Below are 23,466 nucleotides of genomic sequence, written 5' to 3' on the forward strand. Positions count from 1 at the left end.
CAATAACCACAACAACTCAGATAACAAGAATCATCATTATTTCATCACCAGAGCTCAAGAACGCCACCAACAAACTGAAATATATGCTTGTGAAGTTCCCAATCATGAACCACCCAAACTAAGGACACACATGAATGCCCCAAACACTCTCCAAAATCCACACAACATAAGGAGTCAATTCTAGAGCAATACAATCCATAAATTACAACTCTGCAATACAAAACTAACCAAAAAACCAATCATCACATCGGATCACATAACTCGACCAAATCACCTTCTGAAACACTGAAACTCATACTGAATCAACTAAAGACAAGTATCTCAAAACCCAGTAATCCACATCAGCACATCTACAACTAATCCAACTCAACTCTCTGTAATAAAATAATTCTCTACAACACAAGAATATTTTGACATCAATGACAACAACACATTCCAACAACTCTAATATCCAACATGTTTCCCTTCAAGGAGTTTGCATTATTGTAAGGGTCATGGATTAGCAGTGATTGTGATTTCCCTACAATTATATGAAAATTTAAGGTATTGATGGTAAGTGGAGGTAATGGATTGGATGGAATGGATCCAAGGACAACCAAAGAGAATGCTGAATGGAAAATCAAGGTCTGAGACTTGACACATGTTGTTTCCACTACTACTGGGGCCACTTGAAGAGGTAATGTGATTGTGGCTTTAGAGAATCTTTCTGCATCATTATATGCTTTGATTGTGATTTTTTTTCCTTTGAATCAAAATATCCTTGAGGTATCCCAATTGTTTTATTTTATACATACACAAATTTAAACCGGATCCAACATCTATTAGGACCCTTTTGATTTTATGCTTATACAACAGCTTCAATATGAAGGGGTTTATTGTGTTATAAGTATGGTTATCATTGCACCAAAAAATTGACCTTTTAATGTTTGATACAACTACTGAACTTACACTAGTACATTTGGGGCTGATTTCTGACGGCCAATCGTCAGAATTTTGACTACTTTTCGTCAGACTGCCGACAAATGGAGCCATCAAAAACTCATCGTCGGGCATTCTGATGATGCCATCTAACGTCAGAATTCCGACAACATCCTAAACTCTTCTGACAACAGTCATGATCACTCATCCGGCCAAAGAATGTTGTCGGATGGATGTCGAAATTTTGACACTCACCGAGAATATGCCATGACTACGACTACGACGACCGTCCAACAAGAAAGTGTCGTCAGACATACAACATCCTCGTCAAATGTTTCTTCAATTGCCATCAAAACTCTGACGCTTGCTAATTCCTATGCACCGACGAGGATTTCGTTGGTCTAACGGTTTGGTCATCGATGCAAAGTTGGGTTGTCGTCAGAATTCCAACGATAATTTATTGAAAAAAAGAAAGAATACGCATGCCAATTACAATGGTGCTTGTTGGTTCCCTTTTAGCATGTGGGGTATGATTCAGACCTTGACCTCAGTTTTGAGACCTCAGCTATTAGAAGCTATTAAGCCTATTGGATGGGGTCTTCAACCTGCCCATTCTGAAACAACTCACCTTCTATTGTTCTTGGTACAAGTTGCTAAGCATTGGGTCTATCTAGCGTGTATGCATCTCTATTTGGCATGTATGGTTCTATCTGGCATGTATGCGTGTATGGCTTCAACACTTGAAGCAATCAAAACCAGCAAACTATGCACAACAGGATAACACCTTCAACCAAGGATATACAAATGATAAACTTATCTCTAAGCATAGGGTATCTGTTATTAAGGAGGTTCGCTGCCCCAGAGATAGTGTTCGCTTCTCTAGGATGAAGATCGTTGTCATCAATGATAATTTGGAGCCTTCAAATGAAGCTCGTTGTCCACAAGATGAAGTTTGCTACCCTTGAGAATAGTTCGTTGTCTCTAGAATGAAGATCGTTGTCACTGCAAGATGGTTCGCTATCCTTAAATTATAGTTCACTGACTCAGAGAAACAATTTGTTGAATGAAGGAGATAATTTTTTGATTGAAGACAATTCATTGAGTGTATGTGGATACAATGACTAAGCCTTTGTATGTATATGTGACTCAGCCTACCAATTCACTCTAGGTCGGCCCTTTCAACTTGGCACCAAAACAAAGGGTTAAGATTATAAGATACATAAGATAGGGCCTACCCTATTCACAAGTTACAAGTTACATTCAATATAGGACCACAAGTTACATCGCCCAATTAGGGTCAGACCAAATTACAAGTTACGTTTATAAGGCATGTCCTATCCACAAGTTACATTATATATAGGTCTTGCCCAATATTCATAGCAAGACATAATTACAAGTCACATATATTTGGGCCCACCTCGAAGTGGTTCAGATTGCATGAGAGGTAATACATAGGAATTTTAATTGCCATTGACGATATTAAAATTCAATAGTCAGGTATTAGAGCTAGCTACAATTTTCAACACACAATAGAGATCATTGATCCACTAAGGTTGAGATTGTAGCACTAATAATAAGGTTGTTTCCTTAGTTGATAATAGGACCACTCCTCAAAGACAATGCTATATACCTTGATTGTTGTGTATATATCATTCTTTGCATTAACAAAGGGTCAGATTAATATTTGGGCACGATTTGAGTTATAGAAAATTGTGAAGTCTTGAAACAAGACAATTTTCCCTTATTAGAGATGGTGTGAGTCTGGTTGTCATGGCGGGGACATGATAGAAGATTGCACGTGAGAGTTAGAGTTGAAATAGTTTTCTATGTAAGGGTGGGAAAGTGTTGCATTTTGGTTCTAAGGGGAGATAGATCTAACTTCATATGGCAAATTAGGATATACAACCATGGTGAAAACTTGAAGAATCTATTCATGTTCTGATCAGCCTTGGGTGTTAAGGACTTCTATAATTTCATTAAATGTTTGTGATTGACAAAGTTACCTAAGTTACCTTTGGTCAAGTCATGGTGTTGGAGTTACTGGACAAGAGTGTTTACTAAAGCTTATAGTTCAACTATGGAATGGAATTTAAGAAGATTAAACCATTCTAAGAGGATCCTCCAATATCCATGGTCATGATGTAGTGAGCTAATGATTCATTTTGTAAGGTTTGTAGCAGTTTTTTGCATATTGTAGATTGTGTAATTGATCTCCCATTATCTATTAGGGAGTAGGAGACACTGATTAGGTGACTCCATTGATTTGTTTAGGTTGATTTGACATTTATTATTTATATGATTTGGGTTTGCATATGAATAATTTGAGTATTGATTAAGGCGCATGTTGGCCATGAATTGTGAATGTGAGGGTCATAATTCCCAATTGTATAACATAAGTAGTAAAAATATAAAAACATCTTAACAATCCAAATAGTTATGAGAGTTGAACTTTAGGTTATATTTAGTTGTAAAGTCAATAATGAATTCAAATGATAAAAAAATACAAGGAATTCTTGTTATCTTTCATGCTAGGGCAACAAAAGATCATGTACAATAGATAAATAATTAGTTGTGTATATATATTAACTTTTCTCCAATCCAATAACAAAATATCCTTGTGATTGACCAAGCAAAGTGATCTAAACCTTATAAACTAGTAAAATTATCCTGATGTTTGCCAAAAATAGTGATTCAGAACCTTAAAACATTAATCTTTCCTTGATGATTGCCAAAGAAAAGTGATACCGAACACTAGAAATAAATAAAAGTATATGCATTTTATCTATAAAGTCTGCAATTATTAACTAAAGAAATATCTATATATAGTGCATGGCATCTTTTAAAAGGAATTTAAAGCATTCACCAAATGAGGAGAGGAAAGTTAGATGTACGGGTGCTATTAAGTTTAGACCAATATCATTTTGGAGGAGATGTAATTCTAATATTGTGGTTTGTAATTCTCTATTCAGTAACATTCATTTGGCTTTTGTGTGTGTGATATGCTTGTGTTATAAATCTTTGAATTACAAAATGGATACCTGCAGTCTGACCTTAGATATAGAAATGTTGTGCACAATGAATGACGATAATAAGGAAAAGGAATACCTGAAGTTTTGCCTCAAACCCAGCAAAGCTAGATTGATCAATATTCTCAAATCCAGCCATGTCTACTAGCATCAATTTCCCTCCCATGGCAGGTACATCCAAAGTTATCAAATAAGCATGATAATAGAAGATAGAAAAGAATGAACCATACGAAGATCTACTAGAGTAAAACAAACTTAAAAGTGGTAAAAATTGTAATAAAAATAATTGCCCACCTCGAGAGTGTTTTATTTTTCAAGAGCTGCTCAAGTCAAACAATTTCAGACTCATTTCTTTGACTTTCCACTGGCCCGACTTCTCCCTCTTTATCAATCAAATTTGTTAGCACAACATTCTGCAAACATATAACAAGTAATCAAACCAATTAAGAATGAAATACAATGAAAAACAAACTCAGAAAATATAATTTCACTGCAAGCCATTCCAATACTCTAGCCAGTAGTATTGTAATTGATAGCTCATCTAATGCTAAAGTGTTGCAGTTGTATGGGATGTTACTCTAAAAGTTGAACATCAGAGTTGATTGGATTATAGAATTGAATAAGACCTTCTAGATGAATAAGACATTACTTTACAAAAGCTCCAATATTAGAATTTATTGCATTACAAAGTTGAATAAGAGCCTCCAGCTTCCAAAAGTGCATACAGACAACTATACATGTTGTTGTCCAATTAAAGGATTCAATATTTTAAGTGAGTTGGGGAGCTATGCCAACACAAGTTGCAAACCAACCTCAACAAATGAAATTTTGGCACCATGCAAATTTAGTTACATTATCAACCACTCTCCCATTCAATTTGATCTTGAAAAAATCAAGGTGACATGATACCTAGCATACCCATGCAAACTCAAATAATTGCACAACAACATGAGTATGCATTAGACAGGACCATACATCCATGAAGTAATCATGCTGAAAGCACAACAACATGAGTCAACCCCATAAAGGATGAAGTATTTACATAAAGTATTAAATATACCTTTGACACATATAGTGCGCAAGACACATGAATACACGTAAGATATCAATCAAACGTAAATCTTGGATCATACCAATAAAGAAGTACATATAAATACATGAATATATTTAAGGCGTGATTTGAATAAGGATCATACATGTGAATATATGTTTCTTATAAAGCATGGGATGTTCATTGTAACACGCAGAGTGTCCATGAATTCACTTAAACACGCATGTTGTGCATGGAGCATGAAGAATACACTCAAAACATGAGGAATACAAATGAATACACCTAAGTCATAAGGCATACATTAAATAAATACCTTGAAGCATGAAGCATACAATGAGCACTTAAAGCATGAAGCATACAAACGAATACACTTGAATTATGAAGCATATAATGAATACTTAAATCATGAAGCATACTCGTGAATATACTTAATGCATAAAGAAGGAAGCATGCATAAATCATGAGGCATCTGGATGAATCCACTGAAGTCATAAAGCATTCAGTTCAAAATTCATGTTGTTTGTGATAAATAATATGATCATTGGGACAAGCATCTATTGCTTGATACTCCATTCCAATATCTTTCATAATGGCAGACAATTCTCGGTATGAGCGAGGTAGAATATTTGATGGTGGTAACAAAAACTCACCTATCAATATACAACAAAAAAATATAGTTTGTTAATATAAATAATATTAATGGTACATGATTCACCATTTATTAACTATAATGACATATATGAAATACCTTAACATACATGAGATTGTTATGTTGGATAAACCATTCATAACCTTCAAGTTCACCAACAATAATACAGCGCAGAGCAGAGTTCTCTAGGAGCCTTCGTAAAGGGCCTCAGATGCCTTCTCAAGTAGAGGGACATCATGAATAACATCAAGGTCATCTTCATCATCATGATTAGTTGAGTCAGTACTAAATATGTCATGGATCAATGTATTTGTACCATCATCTTCAATTGTGTTTTGTGGCTCATGATCACCATCTTCCATGGGTTTATTATCTTCAGCTTTGATATTCACACCTCCATATTCCTCCACTTTCAAAACCATATTCTTCAAGTTGTGTCGATCCATATCATGTGCTTCGGGGTGCTCGACCTATATAAAATTGATAAACATAAATAAACCATGATCATGATCTCATCATCAAGTGATTTCTTATGTATATAAATTGTTAAAACGATATAACATGAAAAACTTACCAATGGATGATAATCATGTCCCCCTTCAATGTGACCATGCAGCCTACAATGTTTCTTAGTTGTTTTGATTAGAAGTCTTCTAGTCTTTAACCCCTTACAAATTTTGCAGGGACAATAACATTTTCCATCACCTTTTCTTTTCAAGTTAGACCACAATCTAGCAATTGTCTCCTTATTTTGTTGTTCGTTGATATTGTCTGACATGGTCTCTCTTCACAAGCAAAAAAATTGAGCTATAGAACTAGTTATATAGAAGTTGAAATGTTAGTTATGAAATCATGTTTCAGTATAATATACCAAATTAAATTACTTGAACATAGAAATTATGCAAATTGAACCAAAACCATTTAACTCTTCTTTTTCATCTCAAAACATATATAATGGCTTTGTGGTGATTTAGAGCAGGTGATATGCTAATGGCTTTGTGGTATGAAATCCTTGTATCACATCTTAAGTTGACTAATATCTAATTAGGGTAATCTATGAGTGTCTAATGTGAAATCATTATCAATGTTGTGAAGTCGTCGAGAGTATGGTGACAAGTAAGACAAAATTCTCAGTCACACCTTGGGTGCAAGTGAATGGTGTTACATATACTTTTAGGATGAACACCATTGAGAGTCATAGACCCAAGTTAGTATAAAAAGAAAGTAACTATCCATTCCCATGCTCATGCATAATTGCATGACTAATGTTGCCCTTGTGTATCCTAAACATTAGAGAGACCTTATTTGACTTGCCTAATCAATGTGGTTGTTGTCCTAATATGAAATATTGAGCTCTACCCTTACCTCTGCATCAAACTTATCACATCATGTTTCTTCACCAAAACACACTATTCCCTATATTCCTCAATACCCTCAATGGAGGGGCATGTATAATGGTTTCAACATACAAAGTCAATGATCATACACTCCATTCTTCTAGACACCCTTGGATACATTACTTGGCTTCTAGGCTTGGGAAAACTAATATGAATTGAGCTAACACCATGAGGATAGGGTCAAATTTCATGGCAACTAATCATAATTTGTGAAGATGGGGTTCACACCTAAGTGTTGGCTCTCAACAATGCCACACTTCCAAAATTGTTAGTCTCAAGACATCTCCTATTGGGTCAACACTCATTGATGGCCACAAGGCCAAATCAATGTATCTACACTTCAAACTCCTTACTCTAGGCTTGGAGGACCCTGCACAAGATCCATTAATTTTACCATTATAATTATTTTTTAATGGATGAGGATCTATATTCTCATTTCCAAAATAGTGTTATGCATATTCACAAAAAGAAAGGTAAGTGGAAAGAGTGACATCTTGTTGTGATGTATTCACACATCGCCCCATTGCAAATGGGGACCCCCACTTTTTCGCTTTCTAGGTTATTTATCTTAGCTTAGTTGGTTGTTTTTGAGTCTTTGTTGTTAACCTTTTGTTCGTAGTTTCTCAAGAGCTAGCCAAGTCTTTCTCTTTGAAATGAAGTGAGGTTTAACATTCCCTTTGCCCAGCCAAGGCATAATCCCTTCCACTTTTGTCGGTCCTGTCAGTGGGTTCCCAAACCCAATCACTCCCATTTCCATTTCCTCCCATTTCCACCTCCCCTAACACTCTTCACTTCCATTTACCATACCTTCTAACTCACCTACCTTCCTATCCTCTATCCTCCATCCACCTTTCATACCCCATGCCTTAACCTCCTTCACATCTTAACTTAAACCTACCCTTCCATCTTACACCCTCACCTCCCTCCACTAACTTCCTTTCCACCTTACCCCTACCCCTATTCTATCCTATCATCTCCCTTCCCCTCATACCCTCTATCTCACACTCCCCTCCACAATACCTACCCCTTTACCCCTTTATTCCCCTAAAATCACTTATTCTAACCCACATCCCATTAGTCTTACCTCCTTTATTTACCTAAGCTTACCTCTACCACACACCTATTAACCTACCCTTTCCATCTTATCACCTACCCCCATCCTATCCCTATCCTAACATACCACCCTACCCCCTTACCCTTTTTCCTTGCCCCTTATGACTCCCATTATAACCTACATCCCCTTTACCCTTTCATTACCCCCTTATACCTCCCACTCCACTTTATTCCCCAACATATCCTAACTCCAACCCCTTCTACCTCCCACATCCTAAACCTCTTCCCCCCCCCCCCAACGTATCTCCTTCTTCCATCATTTATATCCCTTATGTCCCCCTTTCCCCACACATCCCATTCTCTCCTCTTTCTCCACATACTAGCTACCCTTAACATTTCCTACCACTCCCCCCTCATATTTCTCTCCACCATATCATATCATCCTTTTGGGATCCACACACTTAAAAATGGAGAATAAAACAAGATTTTTTAAGGATGCAATGTAAGGTGTGGCACTTAGGAAATAAACAAGTTGTCCTTTGAAGGGAAAGATGTGTCACATGAACAAAACCATTTGGGGGATTTAAATTCAAAATCAAATCATAAGGAGAGCATAAGTAAATGACAAGGCAAAGATATGGATTCATATTTGAATTGAGGTAATCAAATTTTAAGGAGAATTCGAGAGGTGTAGATTTAAGTGAATAATCTGACAAACATGGATTTCAATCTACATTGGATTCTGGAAATAAGTATATGCAGTCTTGATATGAATTCAAGTAGAGATTAATGCAATCTAGTGAAGAAGATAAAACTTAAGGCAAATCAGAGAAGAAGGGAAGTAATGCTTGATGACAAACAAGTTGTTCATATTCAAATCCAGGTGTTTTCCTCTCGTTCTTGTGTCACAACTTACCGAGGCTCTGAAGGGAGTCCAATTGCCAAATGACCTTTCCAATGAGGCTCACTGCTTATTTTGGTTACTTCGGAGCATCAGCACAAATCAGTTCATCATCCTTGATCTTTGTTTTCCTCAAGCCACCTAGATCAACAACTTGAAGGAATTTGAGGAGTTAGTAGCTAGTTCTTCAATATCAATATAGCTGAACAAAATAAAACACAAAATCGATAATTACATATAGCTAAACAAGATGATCTTTATTTTATTCGAGTGTGTTTACAAAATGGGTAAACTTTGTAGTAGAGATAAATGCCTTCTATTATTGTTACATGATTAAAATTCAGCCACTATATAGCTTTCAAAAAAAGGAAAACTTACTAAAAGTAGTATATTAGGGGTCTTGGTGGAGCCAAAGAATCATCACACCTAGTACTAACTACTGTCCTTGGAAGTTGAAATGAGCATTCAAATAAGGACAAACCTAATGGAAAACTGAAAATGTTTGTTGGAAAATTATTTATTTGGCACCCCCATTTGTCAAGGCCATAACTCTTGTCTATAACTGCCATTAAGATGATATTCTCAACAATTCATTGAATCTCTTGAGCTTGGTGACTAAGACACTAGTGGTCCAAAATCGAGAGTAGGGTCAAGTGACTAAGACACTAGTGGTCCAAAATTGAGAATATGGTTAAGGAATTGTTATGGTATTGAATATAATTTTGAGTCAAGGAAGCTCTTTTAACTATTTCATAGAACAATGACAATGAGTGTGTCAATTTAGAAACAAACTTTTAGATGCACACTCTAATTAGTAGGCTCCTTTTTAGTAACATCATGTAGCAAAGTCTATAGGTGCTTTGTGTAAACCTTTCCTTGTAGTTTTTATCTTAGTGTTATCCAAAATCTATTTTTCTACATGTGCCATATCCTTGATAATGGAATTTAATAATATGTTGAGCTCATTACTATTTTCCTAGACAAATGTGTATTCATTTTTTTTTAGCAATGCTTTCGATTTGAGTTGAAACCATAAAATTCTTCAAATAATATTTGAATTTTATATTATTGGAATGTTTATTAATCAAATTCTTGTGTTGTTTTCCTTTATTTCCTTTGGATCTAGTGATGAGTCCAAGATCTACTAATTTTCCTTTGTTGGGAGTTAATCTTAGAACTCTCTTGAACTTCTCAAGAGAGAACAATGGCATACGCTCCAGCTTGTTCTTTCCCTCCCTCTAGAGCCAATTTTGTTGATGGGTCTTTTGACACACTCAACATAGACTAAATATCACCACTTAATCTCTCTTATAAAATAGTAGAAACTAAAGGTATTCTAGACCTCCCAAGGTAACAATGATACAAGATAACAAAGTGTTCATGTGGCCAGTTTGTTCAAGGGGAAAATGTCACCAATCAAGTTGAAATGTTGATTTCTCAATCTGTCTAAGCTAAAAGGTTAAAATAAATTGCAAAAGATAGAACAAGGCTACAAGAAAATGAATCATCAGTATTACCTAAACCCACATTATCAACAAAATCTAGAAATAACCTTGTATGTAAATAATTTATCATGCCAAAATTGCCAATTCTAACATCAAAATGAGACCAAGGAAAGCTCTAGAACAACTACTACTATTCAGTCACATGTTCATCATTAACCTCAATCACCACGAAAGATGCACAAATTGATTATAACAAAGAAGATGTTTCATAAATGTAAATATTAATTCAGGACTAAGGAAAATGAAAGAAATAGAAGAATACCAGGCAATCAAAAAATACTACCAATACCGTTGCAAACTATGAACTTCATTTCCATTAATTCTTCAAAATATACCAACAAAGCACAAGTATTCAATCTACAGCCTCTTGCTAAATGTCTTTTGAAAGAAAACAAACTAAGTAGTGTTGCTAAAGTTGGACCTTAAATAATCAATTCTTAGACCCTCAAAATGAATTTTGAAATTACATTTATAGGGAAACTTTTTCCTCAAAATTAGAGATTAAAATCCACCCAAAACCTTATCAAACTAAGAGGTACAATTAACACACAAGATACTAGCCTATAACTGAATTAAGAACTATAAGTTGGCTCATGAAAATGAAATATAAATCAAAAGGAACTTAGAATATGGAGTTGTCAAGTGTTGGGAATTGATATTTGTAACTCAAACTGTTGAGAATGAGCACTTTGGACCTTTATTTGAATTGAGAATGATCAAACTATTGAGAATGATCATACAGTCCATTCTTCTAGATACCCTTGGATAAATTAATTGGCTTCTAGGTTTGGGAAAACTAAAATGAATTGAGCCAACAACATGAGGATAGGGTCAAGTATCATGGCAACTGATCATAATTTGTGAAGACAAGGTTCACACTCATTGATGGTCATTTTGCAACTCACCTTGAGTCTACATGAGTTGCAGAAGCTTGTGATAAGTATGGATGATTGTCTCCTTCCAATATGTAATCCTTTCATATTTTAGGTGCCTACACACTATGTTGTTGTTAAGTATTGATGTAGTCTTAAGAGATCTCATTTCTCCATTACATGTCCACACTTGGGTTTACAAACACAACTCTATCAAAACAAAAACAATATCACTAGTAAAACTATGACTATGACAATTAATACCCTTAGGACAATCATAGAAATTTAATCTATTTCATTTGGTTTTGATCCACAAACCCTTCTGAAGGTTTCATAGGGTCCCCTCACCCCTCTCTCTATCATCAACCACTTCAAAGTAACAATTGCTTGGTCTTCCTACCAAATTCTTCACTCTTACTGCCTTTTACTGTCTGATACATAAAGATATCAGACTGTCCTCATGCCCAAACACGTACCAAATCTAATTTGGAGCCCTGCACACAACATAATATGATACATAGCATGATACCCAAGTTAGAATGATACACCTATGGTTACTCCTACCCAAGTGCAAACACAAGAAGCAATGAAAATGGGTGTGGACCAAGACAACTCAAGAATTATCATGACAATAGAAGACCAACAAAATTTATTTTCAGAGCCTAAGGCCAAACAAAATGAAGAGAGAAGAAGCATGGATTCAAAGAAGCATGGAGAACAAGAAAAAGATTATCTATCTAGGCCCCCACCCCCAAGATGTTTCCTCCAAAATTTTAAACTTAGGTGCACAAGAAACAAGATGAAGAACAAAGGCCAAAGTAGGTTGTAACTACCATGAACCCATCCATCCAAAGTGATGAGAATCTAGATGTTTCTAAGTGGCTACAATTCAAATTTGAAAGGATAAAGAAGAGAGTATTGAAGAAAGTAAGTTTTCAAAAGATGATCGTTGAGGTTGAGGCCACAAGGAAGCCAAAGAAGGCAATGACCTTGTATGTGACCTAAAACTATGCAAAAGGAGGGATAGTTGCAAACATCACTATCCCTCCGCCAAATAAGGATGACTGAGAAATGGATCCTTTTGACCATTAGGGAACTCGAGTGAAATTTAGAAAATAAACTAAATGGGGAGAAGTAGCAACTTTAGATGTAACTACTGAGACTATAAAGGTAAGGATGCAAAAATGATACCAATCTAAACAAGAAAGGAAGGCTATTTAGTATCATAGTACATGAACAACTCTTTAAAGATCTTGATGCCCCTTGATCTTCTCAAGTTTCAGGGATACTGATGCCTACTTTTCTTCCTAAAAAAGAAATGGCATATTTGTATGCTATGAAGGGTAAATCTACAATGATGGATACATGGGTTATGGAGCAAATGAATCACATCAGAACCTTCTTTGCTAAGTTCTACAATGTTTATGATGAAGCCAGTAAGTTGGAATTAATAATGTCAACCTATCCTAATCAATAGGAGAAAGATGCGAGGAAGTGAAATTAAAACGTTGAGTGAAAATAAAATCAAAAAAGATGATGTATTGAGAGATGAAGATAATGGCTTCATTCAAAGTAGTCTAGACAAGCTAATATTCAAGCTAGAAATCACAAAAGGAAAAATAACTAAGATGGTAAAGTGTCATTATCCCATGTTAATTGAGCATCGGGTTTATGATGAATACATAACAATCAATTTGGGGGCTCATCCCTTTAGATCAGATAAGGATTGGTTGGACACTATATAAGCTATTTTGTCTAAATGGGATATGAAGGTGGAAGGAAAGTTTAGGCCAAATAGTAAATTTGATGAACAAGTCTTGAATGAATGTATGGGGTTAATTGTGGCTACATCTCATGTTTCCAATGTGGTGAAAGCCTTAGAGAATTCCATTACCAAACTAAATAAAGTTGTTAGAGTTTTTGACTTTCAAATCAAATGGATAGATGAGCCAAATGAAAGATCTTTAAGCTAATATTTGTATAATTATAAGGAGTATAAGGAAAGGCAAAAGAAGGATTCCTCCATAAGAAATCCAAATCTGAATCGATTTGTTTTAAATTTTGATCAAGTAGATGGCAAATAATGGATTCTTAGTTAATTTGAAGTGATGACCTAACAAGCTTATCTTTATTTAAGTAAGGGCCCATCCAAATACTATTAGTGATTTCTTGTGTTCTCAAACATAAAAGTCTACTAAAATGAACTTTTCTTTGTATTAACTGCTTCACTTACTTGGGAGATCCATTGAATGTGCTAGAGGAGTGGATTCTTTATCATTTATCTTCGGTTTCATTCATTTTCATTCATTTTTTACAAAGTCAGAGAAGATTTAGTAAAAATTGCCAATACCCTAAACTAGGGTAACCCGAGACAATAAGAAAATGATTTGGGGGTCATTCCCACATTGAAAATCCTTGTCAAGGAGTTAGATGACCATAGTAATCATGTATTTAATCTTATTTGTCTTTGTAGGGCCACATGATAATTCTTCCATGTGCTACATGAATTGGAAGGATTGATTTTTGGGTGTCTTAGTTTGTCAGGACAGTATTTTGATGGTGAGTTGGGTTGTGAATGAAAAGATCAGGCTTTGGAAGGTTGGAGAAGGGATAGGCACAAGGTGTGTGAAGATACCACAAACTTGTTCATAGCTCTGCACCCAAATTAGAAAGTTTCCTTCTTTTTACAAGCATTTCAACTTCTTCCTCTACATACATATATCCAACTTCAATGTACACAAAGTATAAAGGAAAGTGTGAGTTGTCCGAAATTTGTCATGCTAATATTATACAAATTAAATCTGAAGATCCAATGAATGAATTAAGGTGAATATTCAACAATTCTTCATTATGCAAATCCGAAATTAAGGTGAAGAATCTGCCTCCAATGATGAGTGTGTCGTTTGATCTTGTCAGGGGTTGAAGTCGACGTGGACGCCTGCACAAGATTGCAATGCACAAATGACTTGCCCTCTTCTTCTTTTTTTAGGTAATGCCCATTGTCGTGGGAATTTCAACGAACGTGGACACTTTTTTGAAAAAAAAAATTAAATAAATCATTACTAATGCCTTCTCCGTCGAAACCAAATGGGAAATTACCATCAGAATTCTGACAAATGCGGGCATTTCCGAAAAAAAAATCAAATTTGGTCACAATATAACTTCTCCATCAGAAACCTCTATCGGAAATCTAGACCAAATGTATTAGTGTTATATAGGCTATAGGAGGTAGTTAAGCCATGTCACAACCCTAAGCGCTACGCTACACAACACAAGGAGACCAAGGGCGCACATGTAATGCCCCGCCAGGAACCCTAAAGGATAGCAACACAACAAGGCAACTAAAAGGCAAGAAATTTTTTTTTTTTTTTAAGGATTAAATGAATTAATCATAACTTTGCACAATAATTAACATAAGCGGAAGACTAACATTTACATCCTAAAGGGTTACCAACGAAGATTACTTCTAATTAAAACCACATCACAATATTAATCCAATCATCCATCAAAAATTAGAGAAAGCCAATAACGATTAAATAACTCATATTCATAAATTGATCTCCAAAAGATAGGCTTAAAGAATTACAGCATATATACTTCCAATGATTCATTTATACATAATAGGAAGATAATTGAAACAATATATATCCCATGAACTTAAATTACAATATTCCATAAATTACATGGCTTCCATAGAACAATAAAATACAAAGGTTACAAGTTGTTGATACAATGACCACACGGTCCTCAAGGGTACAAAATCAAGAACATAAGTGCTACACGAAGCAAGAACCAAGATGCACCGGCGAAGCCAATCCTCGCGTGAAGGTAGGAACAAGATATCCGATGGGAAGTGGCACTACCACCCGACCATGTGATCCCATAATGGAACCACCCCACCGTGCTAGGAGATAGCAAAAGACCCTCAAGCAAGCAAGAAAAGTACAACAGTACACATGACTCCGTAGTACACAAGTGACTCGACTCACAAAACACTAGCGACCCTAGAGAGAGAGTGTCATCACATGGCTTAAGATGGTTACCCTAGGTAGGTCTCCATAGGTCCCGGCCCCCATCTTGGGTTATCCTGGTAACCTCTCCCGAATCCCCGGCTCCATCTAAGCATCATGCGGACCCTACCATCCTTTCGTGAGGACAAGGTGATAGGTTTGCCATTCCAGGCCTTCCCAAACACCTTGAGCCTATACAAGCACTCAACCGTGTACGGGGTACATTATCTTAATTAAATTAATAACTACCCACCCCCTAAACAAATTATTAGGTTATCACTTAATAGCTGACTTTTGAGGGGTTATCCTGCCATCCACTTCGGGTGTGGCCCCCGCCCGAAAGCCACTCTCTCTACTAGGTCACTAACTGGATAAGACTATCTATGAGAACTCTATGGTGGGCTAACAACCATAAATTATCCAGACATAACACAGGTGGAGGACTCACAGTCACAAACCCAGGGTTGACCATTAGGGACATAACACATAATAGCCCACTTCCTTAAGGTTTGAACATCGACACCTGACCAAGGGTAAACATCGACAACATAATGACAATTTTAAACATAATGGGACGACATTAAAACAACTAGACTGCAATTGTTAAAAAAAACACAAGATCCTACACAAGCAATCTTTCTTTAAGCAGTCAACATTTAAATCAAATAAACAAATATATACAAGCTAATATAAAATAATTCCAAAATAACAACTATTCGTCGAATACAATCATCATACGATTATTTTGCAATACTCGGATAACAAACACTATATTAAATTTAACCCAACTTCCCCTTTATTCCAACGTTAATACTAACCTCCATATTATTCTATTTATTTTCAACATATAAAGCAATTAAATTCTAATCACTAAATCGAGGAATAATTAATTAATCTTAATAACATTATAAACTAACAATTAACTTAATATTATTATTTAATATTAAATGATAACATATTATTATTTTTATTTAAATAACAATATATTATCACGTAATATTAAACACAAAATAACACTAAGGATTTTATTTTAACCACTAACAAATTATAATATTATTTTCTTTTTTTAAAACTAAAAAAAAATATTAAAAAAAAACAAATTTCAAACAAACAACGTGGGGCCCATAGCACCCACGGCAGCATGCGCTGCTTTTCCCAAGCTGGGGAATGCAGCGCTTGCTGCATCCTCAGACTTGGGGAAAGCAGCGCTGCTACTAACCCCAAGCTGGGGAATGCAGCGAGCTGCAGGGAAAGGGGGGTGCATGGCTGGGTTGAGCCCAGCTCCCCGCCACCGCCCCCAATGAATTTGATTTCAAATTTAATTAAATTTTTTTTTTTTGTTTAAGAAAACAATTTAAATTTCGTTTTTAAATAAAACGCCTGAGACCATAAAAAAAAAAAGCTATTAACAGAGACAGAGGTGGAAATCTCTGTTAGAACAAAATTAACAATTAATTCCCCAGCCACATCATTTTTTTTATCAAACATGCAAACAAAAAGATAAATTATAAAAGTCACTGGTAATGCCAATTTTACCAGCAAATAAAAATCTTCTGAGACAAAACAGGGGCAATAAAATTTCATCCAAATCAGCCCAGTTCACTCTAAAATTTAAATTAAATGGGAATAGAATTAATCTCTAACCTCCAATTGAATTTCTTTGCTCCCAACAAGCATGAACAAGAAAAATTAACTCATAATCATCATTTTTAAACTGAAATTTACCAGGGAGAGGTATTTTATGAATGCTTGGCAAAATTTTGCCAGCATAACACTACTAAAACCCAACAATATTTCCAATTACAAACAGCAAAACAAACCAAGAATTTCTTGCACAAGCAAAAATGAAACAACATAAATTAAGTTACGAAACTACTTGGAGAGAGCTTAAGTTTGAATTTGATAACAAATTGATAGAATCCTTCTTCCACAAACCCATGACAAGCAAACACTCAACACCCAAAATTCATAAATCAAGCTTTTAAACAAATAACAGAGAATTGGAAGAAAGCAAGGATTTTTTTTTGTTGAAATAAACAAGGATTCAACCAACCTCTAAGATTTCCAAGAAGGAGTGGTATGCTTCAGCGGAATTCCCAGCTAGTTCAAAACCCAAATCCACCCTTCAAGCAATTTTTCCAGAATTTCTTTTTCCTCCTCCAAACAAGCATAACCCCCAAAATCTCCTCCAAGGTAAATTAGTAAGACAATCTTTTTAACCTAATTTTCTAGGTTGCAATATTTTCTATTTAAAAAAAACATTAAAATCCTACAATTGACTTTCTTTTTTTCTTTTCTTTTTCATATCCCTCAAAACAAATAAATGAAAATTCCCTTTTTGAAAATTACATTTTTCATATATAGCAATTAAATCAACTTTTCTACTAAATAGGAAAACAATGAGTTAGCTTTATTTGCATATATTAAAAGCAATTAACTCTATTTATTCTACCTCTTCCGTTGGATCTAAACACGATTACTTTTCCAGAATAAACAACTAAAAGTTAAAATCTAATAAACTAGTCAATTAAGCTTGATTCAAGACATAAAGGCATAATAAGGAATAAATCGCTCAAGCCAACAAATAATGACAACTTATACTTTAAATAAATAATCGAACCACTATGGCACGCAAATCGAGTAAAAGTAAAAAGACTCAAAATTCGAACAAAAGGGATGAACGACCGACTGACGGCACTCACAAAATATAGACTGAGGTAAGGACTAGGGTCAAAAGCTATCTCCTCCACTCCCATCGGACATATAAGGCACGCTCAGACCTGTGAAGCCAGGTGGAGACGATACCCCGTACCTACCCGGTACTTGTACCTGCAATATCCTGCATCATCGAAGCACACATACATGCATATAAATATAGAATACATGGCACGCACACCGATGAAGGAGGATCGCGACGTTCCCTGTCTCATCGAAACGAGTGAAGGAAAATCGTCCCCTTGCATCCAATACAATAGCAAACACGCAACATATATATGACACATCGCCTAGATAAAGTAAGATGTCAGTACAAGCAATAATCCATGAAATACTAGAAATCACCAATACTGAAATACTGAAAATAACTCATGCATCCAATATCCAGATAAACATGAAATAATATCAAATACGTCTGCAAAATGTCGAGCAATAAAGTGTCGACTGAATAGTAAACTGCAACACAAAGTCAGTCTAATAAGTCCGATCGAAAAGAGGTACTACAGCACACCTTGCATCAATCCCACCTCCAATGCATGTAAGGGGGTTTGAACCTATGATCCAGGCTCTAATACCACTTGTTAGAAGTATGGTTTTCATTGCACCAAAAGATTGAATTGTTAATGCTCAATACAACCACTAGACTTATAGAATCTACATGAGGCGGTTAAGCCATGTCACAAACCCAAGCATTGCACTGCACAACACAAGGAGACCAAGGGCACGCACCTTGCAACATATTGTGAGATGGAACATCTTTGGAGGTGAAGATGAGGTGATATTGAGTGGCACAGTTTCCTATCAAAGCTTGAAATTGTGAGGCATTGATACTATCAAGAACACGTGACTCAAGTAAGTCTTTTTCAAGGATGAATGGATGATGTATTAAGCAGCTCAAGGATGGAAATCTATGTAGGATTTTTTCCAAGGTGATCGAGAATGTTATAACGAAATGCAGATGGAGTGGTGGAGGAATAAGGGAACAAGGAACCCCTTGGATAGTCACCCTTCCTTTGTGGGTGGTTACATTGAAATCGGTGAAATGGGAAGATACTACTTGGATAATTATTCTCCCCCTTTGGGGTGTAGTAGGATTATCGGCTCCCTTAATGGTGATGGGGTTGACATAATCATCGATCGCCTCTATTTGACCAACGAGGGATTCAAAAGATGATATGTTGTTGGTGTAATCATATGGTACGGAATGAGATGATGAGGCTTTTCCTTTATCACACTTAGAGAACGGATCCTTATAAATCTTAAGCTTTTCGTTGGATGTATTTGATTTAGACCCTTCAACTTCAATCTCACCTCTATCAATAAGGTCTCAAATGTAGTTCTTTAATTTCATACACTTTTTACTGTCACGACCTTTAATACAGTGATATACACAATATTTGTTGTCATTATACCACATAGGTTTGGGTTGATTCTCATCATAGGGTCATTTGATAGGGTATTAAACCATGTTTTCCTTGACTAGTTGTTGAAAAACAACATCAATAGGCTAAGTGAGAGGTGTGTCTCACACTTTGCTTGATTATTGGGTTGAGGTGGTTTATAGGTAATGAAAATGTTAGTGTTGGGCTTGGTTTGATTTTGTTGAGGTGGAGGATTGCAAGGTGGATTGGATGGTACATGAATTATTTGGTCATTCTTGGCATTTTTCACTCTATCATTTACCACATCCTTAACTTTGGCCCAAAACTTCGGCTTTTCATTAGAGGATGAACCTTGGCACTCCTTTTGATAATGTTTAATGACACCTTGTTCTATTAGTGCTCTTTCTAAGGCTAAAAATTTCTTAGTGACTTCTTCATAGTCTTCAAGGCATTGTACATGCAAGTAAAAGGACATTTAGGAAACAAGGTTACAAATAAATCATTCTACTTGGTGTGCTTCGACGATGTCCCAAGGAAATCTCTTAACAAGGTGACATCATCTTTGAAAAAAGTTGGCAAAGGTTTCTCCATATATTTGCTTGGTATTACATAAGTCTAACATGGATGCATCATTCTCAATGTTGTATCCATAATGGGCCATAATTTTTTTAGCTAGGTCAACAAATGAAGTAATTGATCCATGTGGCAAGTTGGAGAACCATGTGAGAGTGGGCCCCCTAAACACTTTGGGAAAGTCTTCTTAGGTAGACATCACTATAAGAGACCTCTTGACAAGCTATAAAGAACTCCTTGACATATTATTTAGGGTCTCTCTTTCCTTTATATTTGTCAAATTTTAGAATTTCAAAGCCAAAAGGATAGGGAGCCATGAAAACTGATTTATCAAAAGGATAAGGACATATTTCATCAATTGTATAAGATTTCTTTTGATACCCATCCTTTAGGCTCTTAAGTAAATTTTTCATGTATTGGAGCTCTTTTACCAAATCACTAAGTTCAGGATCATTAGGTTGTTTGTGGTGAAGAGGACAATAGCAATGGTGTTGATTGGACATGGATGAATGGTAGCTAGAGGTGGGGGAAGGCTAGAACCAATGTATTGGTATGTGGATGTAGTGGAACGTGTCGTGGTAGAGCAAATTGTATTAGGAGGTTGGGATATTTGAGTGATACTTGAAGGTAGAAGACTTGTGTAGATGGAGTTAGCCATGTTGTTTAAATATGTGGAGGTAATAGGTGGAGTAGTGGTTGGATTAATGGTGATTGATGGGATATAACTATGTGGTGGGATATTAAGAACAAAGTTGAGAATTGGTTGGGATTCATGGAGGAACTTATTGGTTGTGGGAGTGGTGAGGATATAATTGTCAAATTTTGGGGGGAGCCTAGCCCCATGTCAAATGAGATCCGTCAAAGAGGCACTTGGATTAGCCTTAATTAGATTTTCCAACAACCCTTGGTTATATACATCATTTAGGAAAGAGGAAAATCATGGGTATACATTGGGTTTATCTAATCTAGTACCTCTTCCTCTTGGTTTGATTCATGCATCCCATAATGGAGGTTGGGATCGGGGAGCTCACTAGTATGAGAATCCATTAGTTTCTTTTTTTGAGCTCCCATGTAGACCATACAAGGGAAAATCTTTAGGGTGGTGGAAAATGAAAATGGATTAGGTTATGGATGTTGAGTGGATGGATTATATTTTGGATTAGATGCAAACATTTGAACTTAGGATGAAGAGTGAAGATTTGGATGAGCTTTGGACTTAGTATTTATTTTTTATTAGGTTAATTTGTCTGATTTCAATTTGGATTATGTTTTGATTTGGATTGGATTAAGGTTTGGTTTGGATTAGTTCTAATTTGATTTGGATTTGTATTTGGATTGTATTAAGGTCAAAACAAAAACTATTTAAACCTAGATCCTTAGTGAAGGGATTTGATTTGGCTTATATATTTTCCTACTTAGGATAGGAAAAATTCCCAAGCAAGATTAGATAAGGATTAAGGATTTTTAACCCAATGATTAGGGCTAATTAATTATAATAATTAATATAGGAAATTTCTTAAGCACTACACTTATTAGGGATCACAAAATAATTAAGGATCTTAGACAAACCTTGTTTAGTTTGACCTTGGATTAGAATTGGGGGATTGGTGATGGTGAATTGGATCAAAGGATTGATTGAAATTGATTTTACTAAGTCCAAAGAGGATGGAAGATTAGTTTTTAGAACAGGTGGAGTGAAAGTGGATGACTACGATAATGACATGGAAGATGACTAGGTAAATGAAAAGGGTGTTTGGTTTTCAAGTCTTCTTGGATTCCCTAGGGTGGCAAATTTGTTGTTTCTGATGTCAAAATTTTGTTTGTCAGTTGATGTGTCAGGCAATGATGTTTCAAATTTTGTGACAGTGTAGATAGTGAAGGCTAGGTGGAGATGATGTTTCTCAGGCTTAGATGGTGAAAGGCAGAGACAGGGTTCTACAGGCGTAGATGTTGAAGGGCAATAATTTTTTTTCCAATCTCTTGGGAAGAAATGTCAAACATAAATACACATTGGTCAAGTTTTTCAATGATCAAGGTACGATGGGCAGGGATCCTCAAAGCCAAGCTCCATTGGTCTCAACACAAATTAAGACACTTCAAGCACTTTAAATATCTTAAAATCAAAGCGTCATTGCAATGGTGCTAGGCTTGCAAAATTTGGAATCTTTGTCGACCCAAGTGTGCAATCACCTTAAGGGGTGGTGGACACTTATTATTTTTGAGAGAGGATAGCTAGGGGCCTCTAGGACTAGAAGGATGACTTAATCACTCTCTCCCCGAAAAGATACAAGTAACTAATGCTAAGCCAAGGATTTATGTCTCATCTCAAGGGAGCCTTATGATGAGTAACTTCAAGGTGCGGTGCTAAATCTTTGCACCAACACCAATGCAATGTTCGATTAATCAAAAGGCTAACATCTAATTATAAAATGTTTCTAGTCATTATTTAGGGACTTAACGCCTTTCTAGTGCCTAGAAAGCCACTTAAGGCTTTAACCAACCCTACTCGAAAACTAATATACCCCACATAAATGTGGATACTTTCCCTTTCAAATCGGCACCATCGATGAGGTACTTGTCAGTTTGACCTTGGCTTTTGCCTTAATCTTTTATATAGAAGCTCAAAGGAAAAATTAATTTAGGTCATCCCCCTTTGGAGGAATGCAACTCTCCAAGGGCAAACGCTCTAAACAAAAAACAAAGAGTGGTGAGTTCTCTTGCACCCAAGGTCCATAAAGGTAAGGGGAGAGGATACTTTCACCACCTTTTGAGGGTGTCTAAACTAAAAATGAAGGAGGTAGGTATGGCTTTTGATCCCAAAGTTTGAAAAAGGGGAGAGCATATGCCTAATACCTCAAGACATGATAAACAATGATAAGTTAACCCCCTAATTAGACTATGTGCAACTAGATTAGCGAAATGATGAATGAAAATAAAATTTTAGATATTAAACATGCAAAATCACAGTTAGTAGTTTTTCAGAATTTAGTCTTGGATGCACATGACAAGTTGCACATATTGATTAGTGTTAGCAGAATCTTTAAAAAAAATCCTAGGCATAGGCAAAGATGTCGAAGTGCAGACGTAGATGTTGACGCTAACCAATGGAGATGCTAAAATCATAGACGTTGTTCTATAGAAAATAAATAAATAATTAGCCAAACAAAGGCAATAAAACTTAAGACAGCACTCTTTTTTTGTAATATTTAGATTTTTAGGATTTTTGAGTTTTTGATGAAAAACTGAATTATAAAATATTACAAATCTGATACTCACCAGAACTATAAAAATTATACCTGCGGAGAGGTCGAATGTCAATTGCAGTCGTTGAAAGACAGAGACGGTATTCCACAGTGAGAGATGTTGTATCGAGGGGTTGAAAAACATAGTCAGCTATATACTTGCAATAGAACA

The sequence above is a fragment of the Cryptomeria japonica genome, chromosome 11 (genome assembly GCF_030272615.1).
Source record: "Cryptomeria japonica chromosome 11, Sugi_1.0, whole genome shotgun sequence".
Lineage (NCBI taxonomy): Eukaryota > Viridiplantae > Streptophyta > Pinopsida > Cupressales > Cupressaceae > Cryptomeria > Cryptomeria japonica.